The 6,000-nt window shown below is 42.4% G+C and overlaps 1 long non-coding RNA gene across 1 annotated transcript in view; it reads right to left on the minus strand.

Annotated features, from left to right (window-relative positions):
• LOC148051455 (uncharacterized) overlaps positions 1-4,988 on the minus strand; it is a 13,000-nt gene extending 8,012 nt beyond the window's left edge. Inside the window, exon 1 of the long non-coding RNA XR_015700077.1 lies at positions 4,948-4,988. This is a non-coding gene — a long non-coding RNA (uncharacterized LOC148051455). The remainder of the gene's footprint in view (positions 1-4,947) is intronic.
• Between the last annotated feature and the right edge of the window lie 1,012 nt (positions 4,989-6,000).

Below are 6,000 nucleotides of genomic sequence, written 5' to 3' on the forward strand. Positions count from 1 at the left end.
GCTACCATTCATCTCTATAGGACTCTTTCTATGACTCTCATACAAATATCACGAAGCCCTTTTTAATCTTGAAATAAGTCAGGTATAGACAGGCCATTGCTCTCAGTCTACAGAGATGCCAAGCGGCTGCCTTATGGCTGATAAGCTATTAAGTGACAGAACTAAAAATTGTTGATATATGGCATTATTGTTCTCCTGTAAATAAATTTTCCTGTAGCCTCAGTGATTCACTTCCCTGCCGACCCCATGTCATCAGCTATCAACCGGGAAAGCCAACTAAACTTGTTTAGTTCTGGGAAACATAGGCCAAAAACAACAGCCAGCCAAAACTGTTGTTTGAAACCAGTAACACTTGACACTTTGGTTATGCCAGCTCTGGAGTCATGTTGTTCCCCAATGCGACCCCTGTGCACCAAGCAGGAGTGCCTGGCAGCAGCCCCCCTTGTCCCCTCCTCGTGCCCAGGCAGGGCCACTCCAAGGGCTCAGCAGCTTGGGGGGCTTTGGCAAGTGCCTCTACACCAAAGTCAGTCCCAGTCCCCCCTTCAGGCTCTGTCCCTGCAGCACTGTGGCAAATACAACTTGACAAGCAAGGCTTGGCAAGTTCTCTGCCCAGCTTGCTGCATCCTATCTCTGTCTGTCTGCCCCTTACTCATTAAGCATCAGGAAGGCACGGAGAAGTGGCGAGTTCACCCCCACAGGAGACACACTGGTTGGGCATCTACAGTTTTATTATTAGGGTCTTTTACCACATTACACTGGGGAACTGAATCAAAGGAATTTGTAACATCAGCTCTTTGACCTACCCAGAATCTATGTCTTTTTTCTTCCTCTCAGTCTACTCAAAATGCCAAATATAAAAACCTGATGATTTATTCCTCTTTTCTAGAAATCCTTTTCAGACTTTTGACCACATCCACACACATAGGCATTTTATTCCCAGTAGCTTCCCACCTCATTACCCTTGTCTTACCTTGGACCCCAAATTTACGGTTTTGTTTGCTGTTTCCTTGCATGCAATTCTATGCCTTATTTATTTCCTGATGTTTCTCTGCCTGCCTTCTTAACAGAATCCTTGATCCCAGACAGACATGGCCTGCATCTTTTTGCTTCAAAAAAAAAGATCACTTGCCCCAGCGATTCTTCCATCAATAACCCTTTAACTTCTTTCAGGTTAATATGAAAATCCACATACATTGTTTTTACTTTCAGCCTGTATATTCTTGCATTTGTGCATATAAAAATGTTTTACACTTGAATATAAAGCTGAAATTAAAAATAATAAAACAAATTAATTGCTTGCATCTTCCCATCCATTGTAAACTGCATTTATAGAATTTATTCCATTACCACATAAGCACCTCAATCCTTGGCACCCAATCTGGCTGCCTTATAAATACAATACGGAGCTCCTCCTGGCAGAATCTGCTATTCTGTTTTTCTTCCCCTTTCACCTCCCTCTGCACCCCAGTTCTCCACACAGGAGCAGCACAGGGCTGCTGCAGTAAGCTTTGGCCACTTCTGCTGGCAGCAGGGGATAACCCAGAGCAGAACAAGCCTGCCCCAGGTTATACTGGGGCCTGGTTTTACTCCTCCTAGGTTTGAACTGGGGAGAAGCAGAAATACGGCTTAAAGCTATCTTTCATTCCACTCAAAGGATACTGCAACTGCTATCCAGCTGCAAATTCAATACTTTACTTTTTCTGAGGCAAAGGCAATTGAGGCATTACACCACACTCTCCTTCCCTAAGGCAGGCTCCCCTCCCATAGCTGTAGCACAGTGGTGCCCCAGCTACGACCCTGCCCTCCTGGGCAGCCAGGGTGGGCAGTCATGCAGCTTGCAGGGGAGAGCCACACACCTCCTCTCACCCAACCCAACAGCTTCAGCACCTGATCTGTCAGCACTGTGAATTACTGATGGGATTCACACTTAGCAGGGCTGCTAAGAGCAGCAGAGAGCATTTCAACTTTGCAGCATCTGAAAGAGAGCGCCACTGGATGTCGATAAGCAGAGGGGGGCAGAAGATTATTTTTATACATAGATTGCACAAGCATGTTTAGGCCTGTATTCATCATTAGTCTTGAGATAAAGCCAACAGGGTTGTTATTCTTTTCCCAGTAAAATATACATGTTCTCAATCCCAAGATCATGCCTAAACCAATGTGCTTCAGGTAGAGGCAAACGTGTCCACCTGTACTGTTGAAGGCAGTTAACCCAAGGGAAATACTGGGATGGGAAGGGGTGGGAAGCCAAGGCTGACTGAATTCACATCCAAAAGAAAGCGTGCAAGAAAGATCCTGGTGTGGTAGCCCAGGAGAAGAGTCAAGGGAAGAAAAAGAGCCAAAGAATCCAACTGCTGTCTCATGAAATCCTTATTACATAATAAAGGCACTGAAATTAGATGACATCTACTCATTGTGATAGCTTCCTTTATCTATATAGATGGATGTAGTTTCTAGTGACTGATAGAAAGTAAGCAAGCAGAGCAGTTACTAATTTTATTGTGAAAGAAAACCAGAACACCACAGTGATTTCAAATTGTCCAGTCTGAAAGTGACCAACAGAGAAAGAAAAGGGCTTCTGATTGCAGCACCTCACTCCTGTAAATGTTCTTTCAGCATTGGATGTGCCTACAGCTCTAAACTACTTTCTTTGGGTGCCATTAGAAGAGGTTTCCAGACAGATACCTTATGCAAAGCCTGTAATTCTCTAAGTACAAATCTGCCTCAGTGAAGAATGATTTATATACAAAAAACAATACTATGTTTCAGGTATTATTTTGCCATGTGACACGTTCCAGTTGAAATTGTAGCATTTTACATGCCTCAGCACTGGGAGATTTTTTTTTTTTTAACCACAGAGTTCTTGAATCTATAGTCTATATTAAAAGATCCAATAGATGAAAGCTGAAGCTAGACAAATGCAAAGCAGAAATAAGAAACATTTCCAATAAAAAGGATAACTAACCTAGGACCAGGATGCATTTGTTATTCTAAGCTTCTTTTGAAGAAACCACACTTTCCCTCCATGACATGGGAACTCTGAACTACCATCAGCAGTTGGCTAAAGTAGAGACATTTGTTGGCTGAGACAAAGTTAGAAGAGTTTCTAACATCCCTAAGATCCTGCAGTTATGAAGATGCCTCCTGTGCACCATCTTCAATGCACTTGGAAAAGAGCCTGTTTTTCAAGGACACCTGGGTATGGCTAGAGGATATCAGCACAGGTGAAAGTCCAAGATCTAGGAGTTATAGGCTAAGCTCATTCCTTTTCTGCCACTTATCTTTAGACTATTCAGAAATCAATAGAATAAGAGGATTTGAATCATGAACCAGATTTTTTTTTTTAATCGGTGTTTCTCAGACATGTGATCCCTCAGCACACATCACTCTGGATTAAAGTTCACAATGAACCTCTTTGCTGAGGCACCCCCCATCACACCAAGCTGCTCCCCAACCACATTCCACCCTGCAGCTCCTTCTCACAAGCCCACACCCACAGCAAGCTCCCACTGCACTTCTTACATGCCCATTGGGAGTAAGTGCTGTAAAGGGTTTTATCTGGGTTCCTCGCTGTGCAAAGGCAAGTTTCATCTTTGCTTCTCTGGCCACAGACACATGCCAAAACATGAACCTAAACAGTTCCACAATTTGCTGCCTTCAGCTGCCTTCCTACATAGGCAGTAAAAACTGCCCAAATTTGAACCCATACCCTGTTGCTTGCCAATGTGCCTCACTGAACCATCACGTTGCTGTTAGACATTCCAGCTGTGCTATTCATTTACTGCCACTGTGTTACTTTACAAAAAAAAAAAAAGAAAAACACAAAGATCAGTTTGAAGCATCTTTCTTGTTTTTTTACACTACTGAAATATTCCTTTCAGTTATTTCTTAACCTTCAGCAGTCCTGAGTTTTTTTGCTAGCCTACTGCATGTGGTTGCTCCTCAGTTACCATGACACCCACTAATGTGCAGAAGACTAGAGCCTAAGAACAAAAAACAGCCAAGTCACATGAGAAGATGGACAAGTTGTCAAGCAGATAAGGCTAAAAAGCTCACAGAGGCTCCTTGGCTGATGTAAATCAGTGTAGTACCATTGAAGTCAGGATTATAAGTCTCTCCCTCTGACTCAGTAAATACCTTCAAGGATCAGAGAGCCATACCTGCAATTTGCAGTACTGGAACAAGTGTTTTGCTGCAGATAGCTTTTTGCCAATATATAACCATTTCAGGCTACACAAATCAGAGCACAATTGATTCTAGGTATACACTTAAAATTGTTCTTTTTTCCCCCCTCCTTTTGCTGCTCCAGACATATTGAAATACTTCAAAATACCCAATTTCAAGCAATACCAGGCAGATAGAAACATTTAGTAGCAACAATGAATAACAACAGTACGATGCACTCACTATTTATCATGTTACAAGTCTGACCATCACTCTGAAGCACTAGTGACCTAGCCAAAAGGACATCTGTTGCCTGATGTCTTCTTTTCTTGGTTTCCCTTTGGTCACATTATAGACTGCCTGACTCCCAAAGGGGCCTCCAAACAGCAGTCCACAAAAACCCCATGCTGAACCAAGAGCTGCTAAGAGCAGACCAACAGAAACACTTGGCACAAAGATATGTCTAATTTCCTATTTGGCTCTTCATTAGGCTAACACAAAAGGAGGCCAACTGAAAACAGCTCCAAGAATGTGGGAGAAAAAAAGAGACTTCTTAGAAAGCCTCTGTCTTCAGCATTCACATGTAATGGCTACTTTCTAATCCAACATACCATTTATTAAGAGCAATCTCCAAGGCATCTATTGTTTTCCTGGCACCACACAAGATAACACACCTAACTCATAGCTCTGGTGCAAGTTTCTTCTGATGCAAGTTTCAACAGGTTCATAAAAAGCCATTATTTAGGGTCCGGTCAGCCCAAGACTCCCTAATGCACACCTTACCTTAGAGCCACAGGAACTAGTTCCATGCTGCCTACTTCCCCCAGCAGGGGCTCTTAGCTAATCAGCCTTGCTTTTATTTCCATGCTTATCTCGAATTTCAAGCCACAGCTGTGAGCCAGGAACACAATGTTGTAGCACTACAGTTTGAAGTCTACAGCGTAAGAGGACCACACCAGAGCAAACTGGTGGGCAAGGTCACTCCAGGTGATACTCGTTCCTGAGGCTGGGCTGAATCGCTCCCAGGGGCTGAGATATGACTTCCAGTGCAGGTGGCTGCTAGTTGGTTCAGGTGAGGGATGGTTTGAAGGGCAGGCTTTGATGTCAGTGCAGATAAAGCCTCAAAGGTTGGTTACTGTCTTACCCAGATTTCAGGCACCTGAATTCTTTAGTGGCTGTAGTATCTAAGATTATATAGGAAGCTTGTAGCTGATGAAAAAGTAGAGTGTGAGAGGGGCTTCAAGCATTCAGTGTTGTCAGATACTGGTTTTCTTTGTATTTGGTTTGGTAGAAATATTTTCTTTCACAACCTAAAAGGCAGAAATGTCTGACATTTCGGTTCTGGTCTTCCTTTAAACAGAGACTACTAATTGCGGCCATTAGAAACCATATTTAAATAATGAAATTCATATCGCATGGGAGCTATTCTGGAAAAGAATTTAGGACTTCATCAATGAAAGCCTAGTGTGTTTACCCTACTATACTTCCGATACTAGAATTGTCATAGATGGATCTTAATGAAACATGTCGTAATTACTTTTCATTAAAAAATAAGATAGACAAGATTGTAACCTATTTTAGGTAAAGAGAGACAGATGGGGGGGAGAAGTAGGAAAACATGTCATTAAGCAATTTGTTCATCAAGTTCAGTATCTTGACACCGCCCATGACAAATACCTACTGCTTCAAAGAGAAAATCCTCCTACAGTGTATCTAGATTCTATGGGTGTATAACAATAAAAATTCCTCCTTGGTTCATGTAGTTGTTCCAAAGCATCGGATTTAATTATCTGAATACAAACTTAAGGCAGTTACTTGAAAAATTCAGTTTATCCT

This window comes from Nipponia nippon, unplaced genomic scaffold (genome assembly GCF_047370975.1).
Source record: "Nipponia nippon isolate SJK-2023a ecotype South Korea unplaced genomic scaffold, ASM4737097v1 scaffold_6, whole genome shotgun sequence".
Taxonomy (NCBI): Eukaryota; Metazoa; Chordata; class Aves; order Pelecaniformes; family Threskiornithidae; genus Nipponia; species Nipponia nippon.